General features: G+C 38.5%; 1 protein-coding gene across 1 annotated transcript in view; it reads left to right on the top strand.

The window, feature by feature from the left end:
• The first annotated feature begins 1174 nt into the window (after positions 1 to 1174).
• Positions 1175 to 11709, top strand: part of rin1b (Ras and Rab interactor 1b) — a 37462-nt gene continuing 26927 nt past the window's right edge. Inside the window, exon 1 of the mRNA XM_046063848.1 lies at positions 1175 to 1294. The gene's annotated coding sequence lies outside the window, so the exon portion shown is untranslated. The remainder of the gene's footprint in view (positions 1295 to 11709) is intronic.

Here is an 11709-nt window from a genome sequence, read left to right as displayed (position 1 = left end):
GTGTTATTTCTTACAGTGAAATCAGACATTATAAATAAACTTTGTTCTAAATCACTGATTGACATGTAACTCCTGAACCTTCCCCTTTTCGACCTTTTGTCCTTTATGCTGAGCCATGATGTTTCAGTCAGAGGTTGTCCTGGTGCTTTTGGCCCTGCAGGGGAAGCCAAACGCGGCCTGTGGCGCCCTCCAGTGAGCAGAAGCAGAACCACCCACCTCCAATCTGTAAAAGGAGAAGAAAAAAATCCTGGATGCAGCAGTCCAGAAATAGCTCTCTCTCTCTCTCTCTCTCTCTCTCTCTCTCTCTCTCTCTCACACACACACACACACACACACACACACACACACACACACACACACACAAAGTGCACCGTGCGTCAAAGTCCAGTTCCGGTTATGACTCGTCTAACAGCTTTCCCATGGTTACAGTGTTAGAAGATTGGGATGTTTCCAATTAATGTGTCTCACTTGATGAATGCAAAATGATTCACTTTGCATTTTAAGACCCATAGCTGTTTTCTCCCACCTTAACAGAGTTTTGTAGCCTATAGCCTATACATTAAGTATTTAATCTAATGGAGGATATTTGGACAAAATGGACGATGAGGTCTTTTTTGTTTTTAAATCTATCTATGTTAGCTTTATGGTGTTTATATTATATATATTTATATATATAGTATTGTGTGTGATATCAACCTGTTAATATTATATAGTTTAATGTGGCTTTAAATGTTGTCTATGTTTTTATGTTAATAATCTTTATCATCGTCATTTCGTCCCTTTAGGAGTTTTTTTTTATTATGGTATCACTCTAATATTCCTTAAAGGAAGTTTAGCTTAAAGACACCTGCATTGTTGTATTTTAAATGTTATAGTATACCGGAACTATCATTTTTTAAATTTTTCTAACTTACAAACATGGTCTTATTCACTAAATAAAAAAATTCAAATGAAAAATTTCAATAGCATAATGTGATTGTGTGTGTGTGTGTGTGTGTGTGTGTGTGTGTGTGTCAGAGTCAGGGAGGCGGGAGGGGGGGCACACACACAGTGTCTCTGCTGTGACTGTGTATCACTTCAGATGCTCAGACAGAATTAAAAATGCGCTCCTCCGCCTTGTCACCAGTGTTGTGCGCATTTTCTTGACAAGCCCGCGTTCCCACAGCATGGTGCTCGGACTCAGAGGCTCAGCACTGCCTTCATACATAACCATTAAAACTCTCTCGGACGCCTAATTAGACAGCAGACCACGCACAGCGCCGCGCAGCACCTGTCCCCACCTTCAGAGAAGAAGGTAAGTTATTTTTAAGCGGAATTTGCGTTTTAAAAACGACAAGCGCGAAAGGGTTTCATGCTTAAAAAATAGACTCCATGAAGTAAAAATGCAGCGGGAGTTCCTGGAGAGTTGGCACATGCATGCTGGCTGCAGGCTACAGTATCTGTATTAATATTTTCCCCTCCCTTTGAAGGTTTCTTTCTATTCTCAAGTTCAAAGCGCGTTGGCGTTTGTTGTTTAGCGTAGTTTCCGGTCAGCAGGGGACGTCTCGGTAAACAATGCTGCTCGGTGATTCATGCATATGTGACATTCAAGCTCTGCCAATTAATCAATTAGAGATCAGGGCATAACTGAGGTATGTGTTGATGTCACTCAGCCTGTCCCACAGTGTAGTCTGCACAAAGCCAAAATAATGAATTGATTTAATTAAAGGAGACGTTTTCAGTCTTCAAAAAGGAAATAAACAAAGGCTTTTCAAATTGTTTCAGAGTGAAGACGCAAAGTGTAGGTGTTCAAAACAAAAATCTAATTATTGCCCACCACAGGTTTATGCTCTGGTTGTCAGAGGAGCTGTTGTTCTCTCTGTGCGGTCTGACAGCTGGCTTTCTTTTTAAGTTGAGACTTTTGGAAACATCTGAGCACTGTGAGGAAGGTTCCCCTTTGTCCAGAGAAAAAAAAAAGCTTTAAAGTTTGATTCTTTGCATACAGGAGCAGAAGTTCACTTTTGGTTTTCCTGCAGCTGATGTTTCAAGATAAATCCAGCACCCAAACAACTAAAATCTGCTTTAGATGTGAACTAACGCCACTTATGCACTTTTACCAACCAGAACAATGTTCAATTAGCCACTCAGACTTTTATTTTCAAGTATCTTGATCTTTTGTCTCCCCTCTGAGGGCAAAGTGAATGTAATCTCACACCATAGGACTGTTACATAACTTTAAAACTGAAGTGCCATCCTGCCTGCGTGGGAGTAGATGTGATGTTCCCACTTCCTTGCTGTTGTTTTGCTCGTTAATTCTGAGAGGCACATTACCGTAAGTGGCATTTTGTGACTTTACATGACTGTTGATTTTTGGGCTTTTATTTTTAAATGTATTTGAGGCCCCCAGCAGGGCTGATTGCTTTACAAGTCCTTGCTGTGATTATGTAGCCTACCTACATGAAGTCTGTGATTGTTGAAGTGTGGATGACATGTTAATTTTGAAGGTGGCATGACCAAATGTGTGTGTGTGTGTGTGTGTGTGTATGTGTGTGTGTATATATATATATGTGTATGTGTGGGGGGCTGCATTCTGCCCTGTGTTGTGTAGGAGTGTGATCGCAGTGTGCCCGAGCATGACGCTCAGAGCTTGTTGGACAGAGTTCAGTCCATTGCTGAGCAGCCTGTCCTCTGTGATGGAAGTGGTGCGCAGACAGACACGTTACAGTAACCTGACTCATGTATATGGCAGGCTTCCCCCATCACTGCTCATGGATTGTGTCATCATCATGCAACACAACACAGAAACTGAAACAATGAAAATTTGTTTCATTCCTGAAGCAAATGTCCACCATTTTGATAAATCCAGCAGCTACTAATATAAAATGATGACTGCCACGCAAGAAAAAACTCACTAATGTGTTATTTTTCCATTAAAAGCAATTTCGTACAAAGTAAAACACTGTAAACGATATAAATACTGACCAGTGACATAGTTTCTATTTCCAACATTTTCTCAATAATTTCCTGACTAAAGTATGTAACTGTTAACTCTTAGGACCTTTGCTGGGAAAGGGTTATGTAACTCGGTAGTAAATGGGAAATGGAGAAATCGCTCAGATGATACTGGTAGTTTATAAGAAATAACTTGTTATGCTAATGTTAAGTTCAACACTTTTTTGAGTGTGTTTCTAAATTTAAGTAACTTCTGTGTCTGATGAGTTAATGAATCTGAATCTTAATGACTGTTTATTCTAATATTATAATGATAAAACTTTATTTATAGGGCACTTATCATACCCAAATAAAGAGTGGGCACTTACAAACTGTGCAAACTACACGGTTTTTGCATTTTCTTTATGATTCGAAAACACTCCTTAAGTTGTCTTTTAACCCACATTGTTGTGTTCAGATTTTTGTTAATGTAAAAATAAAGGTAGAATGAAAAATGTCTTAATAATTAAGAGTTGCAAAGTAAAAAAGAATAGTTTCAGAAAGTTGGTATGAAATTAAGGGAGCTGCAACTTAAAATATTACTAACTTTAGATTTTTGGACCTCCTTCCTATTGCAAGCCACCTTTAGCACAAACCTCCACCCATCTGACAATCCCACCATCCTATAGAGAGAACATGTAACATATCAACAACAAAATTTAGATAACATAGATGAAACATGATATCACTACTTAAGGTACAAAAATATGCTGCTTCAAGGGCTTGATCCCAGCCAGAGATTGTTAACATATCGATATAAGGCATCACACCATCTAGTGACTAGCATATTTGAGATACACTTAAGACATGCTTAAGTATAGGTTAGAGGAAAAATACAATCCCTGATTTTGCTGTATCACCCATTACCACACTTCTGTTCTATGCGGGCAACATTATTTCTCTGGGCTTATTTTTGTATTTTTCTCAGGCAAAACTGGTGGATAAATGCTCCAATAACTAACCAATAAACTACAATAAGTCAACGATACAGTATAACATCAAAGAATTAGAGAGTAAGGGCTCCTTACTCGACATAAAAACTCCTTAACTCCTTAAATATGTCAGGTGATTGTGTTTGGAGTCGGATGTGCCTTTCTGAAAAGCCTTGAGGAAGGTTTAAACATTCAAAAGAGTTGATTACAGAGCAGAACCTGAAAAATGAAGAGGAGAGCACTTCAGGGAGTCCATTATTCATGCAGCCTTTTGTCCTCTTGTGGTCACTCTAACACAATCTGAAAATGGAAGATGAAAGTGATCCTTCTTTGTCATTGTCAAGACTTCGCTCAGAAGATTCATATGAGGGTGTAGAAAGCCTTAAGAGTCCTGGAAAATGAAATAATGTCCGAATGTTAGGCGTTTAGAAAGATACACAAAAGAAGAGTTTTTACATCCCAAAATGCTAAATGTTTTGTCTGATAACCCACTGTCTTGTAATATGTTATCATATTTGCTTTAGCTTTTAACTGATGCACTTGCATCTGATTTACAGAAAATAAATCTTTGACCCCTAAGATATTAAACAAGGTCTCAAAAGGCAGTTAAACTGGAAGTTAACACAAAGTCTTGGACACCTGCCCCTGATTTTGTAAAATATCTACTTGAAACATCCCCAGCAAAACTTTAAAAAGCACTCCGTTATCCAAGAGGTATTATTCACAGTCTCTTATCAAAAACTTCTGACATTACCTAACAGTCCTCTACAAAAATAACATTTTGTATGAAGTGCTCCTCATGCCGATCGGTCATTAGTCACACTGTGAATCACACAGTCATCTAAGAGGTCAGAACAGATCAGAAAAGGCAGGACATGTGACGTAAACAAAAACCTTTTTGAGTGCATGAATCCCATCATTCCCTTACAAATATTGTTAATAAGCTTTAACTCGAGGTTTTTACATTTTTGTGTCACTTAGTTCAATAAAAATTTGTGTTTCCAAGCAATTGAGGCTGGTATTCAGGATCCAACTTTGTTTTTATCATAACAAGTCTGAAAACTTTGACGGCATGGCGATGTTGTTCTAGTTGTTTTGCATTTCGAGAAGTTACCGTAACAAGTGACAGCATCTTGGAAAAAGTTGCCTATTAGCGTTTCACGGGATAGAAAGACTGGAACTAGATTGCTATTCTGGCAAGTTTTCCCTCTGCTTATTATGAGAAAAAATTCGATTTCAAAACCCAATGCTAGATTGGGTGACCTGTTCAGATGGATGAATTTGGCATCGCAAGCCAAGTGCAGCCTTCACAAAGCTCAAAAACATGGTGAGAAAAACAAGACTCAGGGATAAATATTCATGAGTCATTGCTCAATTAAAATAATCAGCAAACATTTCAATTAAAAGTTTTTTTGATCACAAATCAAAACATGGTCCAGTGTGAGCAAGTGCAGACTGACTGTCAGCTTCCTCACTCTGCTGTTTTTTTGTTAGGGCGGGACAATTTACACACATTTATAGTTATTAATTTGTAGAGTTTTTGGTGATATCTTGGTAATATCAGAGGTCTAATTAGCCAGAGTGATCGCAAAAACACCTGTGCGGGTGTGGAGGGCCTTTAAAACCTTGACCAGTCGTTAATTAGAATTAGTCATTTCAACCAGGGTTGAACGAAGCATTTAATATCTGTAGTTTTAAAGTATCAAAACTATTATAAAAGAAACTTTGTTACGTGAAAATGTTGGCAAGAAATACATTTCATTTAATGTAAAATAAATAAATAAAATTAAATCTATGTAGTATAGTTTCCTGTAAATGGACACTTAAATGTACCTGCAATAACAGATTTATGGCCACTTTGGGGGGAGCGAAAATATCACCACTTTTAAAGTTTATATTGCTAACGTGTTAGTTGTCTATTTCCACATCTAACAGTTAGCGCAACATTATCATTCAATTGTGTTTTTGGCCACTTTGTGAATGAACGTCCTATAGCTGAGACCACTTGGCCACCATGGTGCTGCATGACTTCAAATCAAATGAGTTGTTTAGTAGAATTATTGACACATTGACACAGTGGAACATTTATCAGTTTGAATATTTTATCTGTGATTGTGCAGATGCTTGCCTTATTATGATAAAGTATACAACAAAATCCTAACTTTTGTTTTAATTTGGCCCCTGGTGGCCAAAAGACCCCGAGCAGCCCCTTATTTGTGTTACAGCAATCTTGGAACCCATTGGCTATCTTCTGACGTTGATTTAGCTTCTGGGGGCAACGGCTAATCTTCCGAGGCTTCCAGTGTGGCCAGCGGATACTAGCAATAATGGATATCCAGGCCAAGTCTTCCTCTTCCATGCGTTGGTGATTGTTTACAGTCCGATTAGCAATCTTGGATCCCATTAGCTGTCGTCTGATGACAGTTTGAATGCAGATCAATTTTAAAAAGCTGATAAAAATCTAATCTCTTGGGTTCAGAAAACGAAATCATCGTCAGACGATAGCTGATGGTTTGCATTGAGGTTGCATTTCATCCAATGGGTTCCACCTCTTTTGCCCTCCACACGGACTGTTTATGCAACCAAAGCCTGGTTGGTCAATACTAATCAGACTACAAATGGAAAGGTATCTGCTTATAGAGACTAGTGTTAGAGGGTGTCCCAGAGTCAAAGCAAAATGTCGATTGAGAGTTGGTTCAGTTCAGTGTCACAGTGCAGAGAAAAATCAAGGAAAGACCATTCATGGAGAATGCCCATGAGGCAATTTAAAGATTTAATGACATCATGATGGAAACTCTATATCTTGTCACACAAACACACACACACGAATAAACACACACACATTACTGGTCTGACAGAACTATTTGTGATAATGCCCCTTCTGAATCACCGCACCAGTTAACCGATCTGCTTCTAAAATTATGAATATTCACAGTTATGCTAACAGTCCTTCTTCTCTCCTACAGCCACAGTGTTACTTGTGACTCATCCTAATGCTTTTGTACAACTTCGTCACACCCATAGACATACACACACACACACACAGCTCTCACTTCCTTGTCACTGGCCCTGAGTGCCATTGCTATGGCGCTTTTGCAGCAGGCATCAAAACGGACACCTGTCATCAGTCAGCAGGCCCCTGTGCCCACTGGTGCCCCCTGCGGATACTTATAGCCCACTGCAATTATGTTGTTCCATTAGTCATCCTACGCATGCAGTGATGGGCTGCTGGTTATACTTAGCAACCGTCATGGTCACTCTTGTGCAAATGAGAGATTTTACAGACGGATGCTTGTGGATTGCGTCAAACACGACACACGATGAGATGAATAATTAGTACACAGTCGTTGTTTTGACAAAGTTGGCAGTTAGTTTGTGATGGAAACAACGACAGTTCATTAATGTGTGGTCAACTATTATTTTGCGTTTATTTTGTTAGAGCAACTTGTTTCATGAGTTTAAAGTTATTTATCTACCTGAACAGAGAGCTGAAGTGCTTCCCTCGCTCATAGCTATTTTATATTAGCTCAACATCCTTATTTTATTTCTTTTCAAGAGTTCGATGTTAGCTGCTTTTTATTGACAAATGAGTTTATCCATCTGCTGAGTGCTGTATGGCGTCTCCTCTGCCTAGCGACCACACAGCCAAAACTATTTTACAGGAACTTACTGCGCCCAGCTGTTGTTTGCCAGTTACACAGTCAAATCACAAATAATTTTTACCTGATACGAGATACAGAGCCAGGCGAGTTTCTCATCCCCCTTTGTCTTTATATCTTTATGCTAAGCTAAGTTAAGCTAATTGTCTCCGGATTCTAGCTCTGTACTGTACCCAGACATCAGAAGAGTATCAATCTTCTCATCTAACTCTGAAAATAGTAACCGTATTTCCCCAAATTATCCCTTTAACCAAGATAAAACACTTGTCCAATGAATCTCACTTACTGGTATGCTGCCAAAGCCTCATTTGAGCTAGTTAATGAATGCTAATGCAATGCTAACAAAGACAATGTAGGTTTATTTTTGTTAAAATGACAAGATGTTAGACTTTTACTTTCCTGTACATTTATTTTAGAATAGAAAGTTAGCTTCGTGTTTGAAAAACAACCAAATTGTTTGACCTTAAAAGTCACCAGCAATTACATTTGAACACAGTAAAAGTTTACTAGATATTTTCACAAAGAGAGAAGAGCAATACCACACCCAATGTGTATGTTAAATATACAAGCGGGGGACACCTAGCTTAGCATAGCCTTGTTTAATCCATTCATCAACAACAAGTGTATTGGTGTGAAAAGTATGTAATTCACCCGCAAAATAAGTTTTAAAATTTATTATTTTATATCATTATTTTCTAACTTACAGTTCTCCAGCAGCTGATACGAAATATCATGCTAGTATTGCAGCTCTATCTGTAATGATGCTGACCATGACATGTTTCTTTTTTTACAATAAACTTTATTAATCAAAACCAAAACATATTTCCATTTCATTTCAATCATGTTAAATGTTGTAGAATCAGTCTTCACAATAGCAAATAACAATAGAAAGGACAGTAAAGAAGAAAAATTATGAAATACAATAAATAACTACCCCACAACCCTGTGCGCAGGATAAGCGGTTGACGATGGATGGATGGAATATTTATTTGTGCATATACTCTTTATTTTTATGACATTTCAGAGTTTTTATATGTAAATATGTAAAATCATGAGGAAAAAGAGAAAATATTTAGAAACCCTGTCTTTTTTCAATTCAGCCATTACATCACAGAGCGTTGCAATACCAAAAGCACACACTAATTTAACAGATTGCATGCATTAAAAAGCTATAAAAAACCTCTATGAGAAAACCCATTAAGTTACAGAAGCTAGTGGAACCGAGGTTAGCCCGGAGAGGCGGCAGCTAACTCTGACTATGTATGGTGGATAATTGTAAACCACAAGAACTGGCACAATTACCGTAGTTGGAGCCTCTCTACGCCCACTACTGACGAATGTTGATCAGCTTGTTGGGGTGCACCTGTCATGGTTGAAAATGCAGAAGCATGAGCTCAAGTATTTTAATTGCTTATTTGAGCAAACACCAAGCTTCTACACCAACTCTGCCATCTTTAGTTAAAAAAATTATTTCAGTTGCCTGCTGCCTCTGCAGAGAGTGACAGTTTGCAGAAAGTTACAGACTCCAACGTTGACAATGTCTAGCCTATGGACACTATATTTTGTGACTGGACTGCAAAAGTTTTAGTAAAGTTTGGGGTTCACTTCCTGCTGGATGTGTCTGTTGTTCCTTTCTGTCATAATAAGAGGTGAAATGTCTGTGTGTGTGCGGGTTTCAAATTTTAAATACATTTTGTGACAGACAGTTTGAAAATATGAGTCATTTCAGTGTAAATTGTATGAGTAGGTTACAACTAAGTGACGTTTGCAGCTTCCTGAATGTGATGCACATAAAGGAAAATAGGGAAAATACACGCTGACAGTAAAATCTGTTTAAAATTGAAGATGTAGACATGACAATATGTCACGGTCAGATAAAAAGTATGAAAAAAGTGTGGATTACAGCATCGTGTGGGTGTCCAAGAGCTGTGAAACTTACTACAATAAAGACAACAAATAATAGAATATACTAAAAAAAAATAAATAAAACTATCTATAAGAGAAGCAAAGCATATAAGAACAGCAAAATATAACAAACAAATGATAGCTAGACGGGTAAATTTTGTTTTGCTTAACTGCCTGCTTTTCAAAATTACCAGATGGAAATACCTTATGTGAGAGTGAGCAAAGTGCACGACACCGCTGACTGTTTTCAGTGTCACTATCATTACATGTTTGTTGGCTGGAGGTTTGGTGGACATTTCGTGGGGGGGATAAAATGTTGTGAAGACTCTGTGTTGCACCTTGGATGATGAAGCAGTAGGCTAGAGATTGTCTGTAGCTGCATCAGCTCAGAGTCAAGGGGGTGGGAGATTCGGTTTCCTCCCCATCCTCCCTCTGCTGCTGTCTCGGGAGTCTCTGTAACTGTCTCTGGACTTATTTAGTTATGTTTTGTGTTTCTCCTTTTCCTGTGCATAACTGGCAGAATGTACAGTTTAGTACAGACGTTTTATCACTGATCAATTCCCATTGCAGCCAATTGAGTATATGAGAATACATAAACTGTAAACGTCAGCAGCATTTTTAGTCTCAAATAATCTTTAAAGAAGAGGCTGGGATACTAATTTTGCCTCTTTCTGTATCCCTTGAGGATACAGAAAATGCTATCCAGCTAGAAGATGTGCTCTGTTAAGTGTAAAGGGCAGTTTTTCTTCACTGGAAACCTGCGTTCTTTTGCTCTCACTATCTATCATTATGACTATATCCACCTACACAAAATACTTAGCTGAATACAAGTTCATGTGCATGTGGAGGCTGCTGAAAGTAATTCTGGGAGCTGTAGGAAATCACTAACTTGGAGTAGAAGTAGAGGAGGTAAGTGGAAAATCTAAATCGCCACATCTAACTCCAGGAATTGGTTGAACTTAGCAGACTTAGTGATCCAAGGGTGGATTCCTCCTTTAAAGGACCATTTAATATTTTATATGTATATATTTTGTATTAGTGCTGATAATTTTCCACATCTATGAAATACCTAGATTTTTTTTTTATCGCTCATGCAGCCATTAGTTTTAGTTTAGTATGAAGATTTAAATTGTAAAATACTTGAAACTTTAATTAAGTGAGATTGTCCATTGCTGTGTAAATGTACGTACAGTTATTTTTATTTTTGCCAAAGTAAGATTATTCTGCATGCTGTACTGCATATTATAGTTTAAATTCTTTATTGTGATATACACAACAATTACAGCGAAGCAGTTTCAGATTCCCTTACAAACATGGATAAAATATATTCACCGATCAGCCATAACATTATGACCACTGACAGGTGAAGTGAATAGCACTGATTATCTCGTTACCATGGCACATGTCAGTGGGTGGTATATATGCAAGTGAACATTTTGTCCTCAAAGTTGATGTGTTAGAAGGAGAAAAATGGGCACGCGTAAGGATCTGAGCAATTTGACAAGGGACAAATTGTGATGGCTAGACGAATGGGTCAGGACATCTCCAAAACTGCAGCTCTTGTGCGGTGCATGTAGGGAGCGAAGGCTGGTTCATATGGTCCGATCCAACAGACAAGCTACTGTAGGTCAAAATGTTGAAAAAGGTAATGCTGGTTCTGATAGAAAGCTGACCTATGTCCACTGCCAAAAGCCCCTACAATGGGCACATGAGCATGGAGCAATGGAAGAAGGTAGCCTGATCTGATGAATCCCATTTTCTTTTACATCACATGGATTGCCGGGCCCGTGTGATTGTGTCTTACCTGGAGAACACATGGCACTAGGATGCACTATGGGAAGAAGGCAAGCTGACAGAGGCAGTGTGATGCTTTGGGCAATGTTCTGCTGGGAAACCTTGGGTCCTGCCATTCATGTGGATGTTACTTTGACACGTGCCACCTACCGAAGCACTGTTGCAGACCATGCACACCCTTTCGGGGAAACGGTATTCCCTCATGGCATTTGCACTTTCAGCAGGATAATTCACCCTGCCTCTAAGCAAAAATGGTTCAAGAATGGAACACAAAAAAGGAACAAAACAGTGAGTTCAAGGTGTTGACCGGACCTCCAAATTAGGCAGGTGATCATAATGTTATGGCTGATCGGCTGATCTAGAATCCAGGTAGAAGCATAAAAGACATAAAATAGTGCAGCAGCTAAGATGCAGCAATATAATATAATATAAAATATAATACTGTGGGA

This window comes from Micropterus dolomieu, linkage group LG12 (genome assembly GCF_021292245.1).
Source record: "Micropterus dolomieu isolate WLL.071019.BEF.003 ecotype Adirondacks linkage group LG12, ASM2129224v1, whole genome shotgun sequence".
NCBI classification, from domain to species: domain Eukaryota; kingdom Metazoa; phylum Chordata; class Actinopteri; order Centrarchiformes; family Centrarchidae; genus Micropterus; species Micropterus dolomieu.
This window is presented reverse-complemented; position numbering and strand designations above follow the sequence as displayed.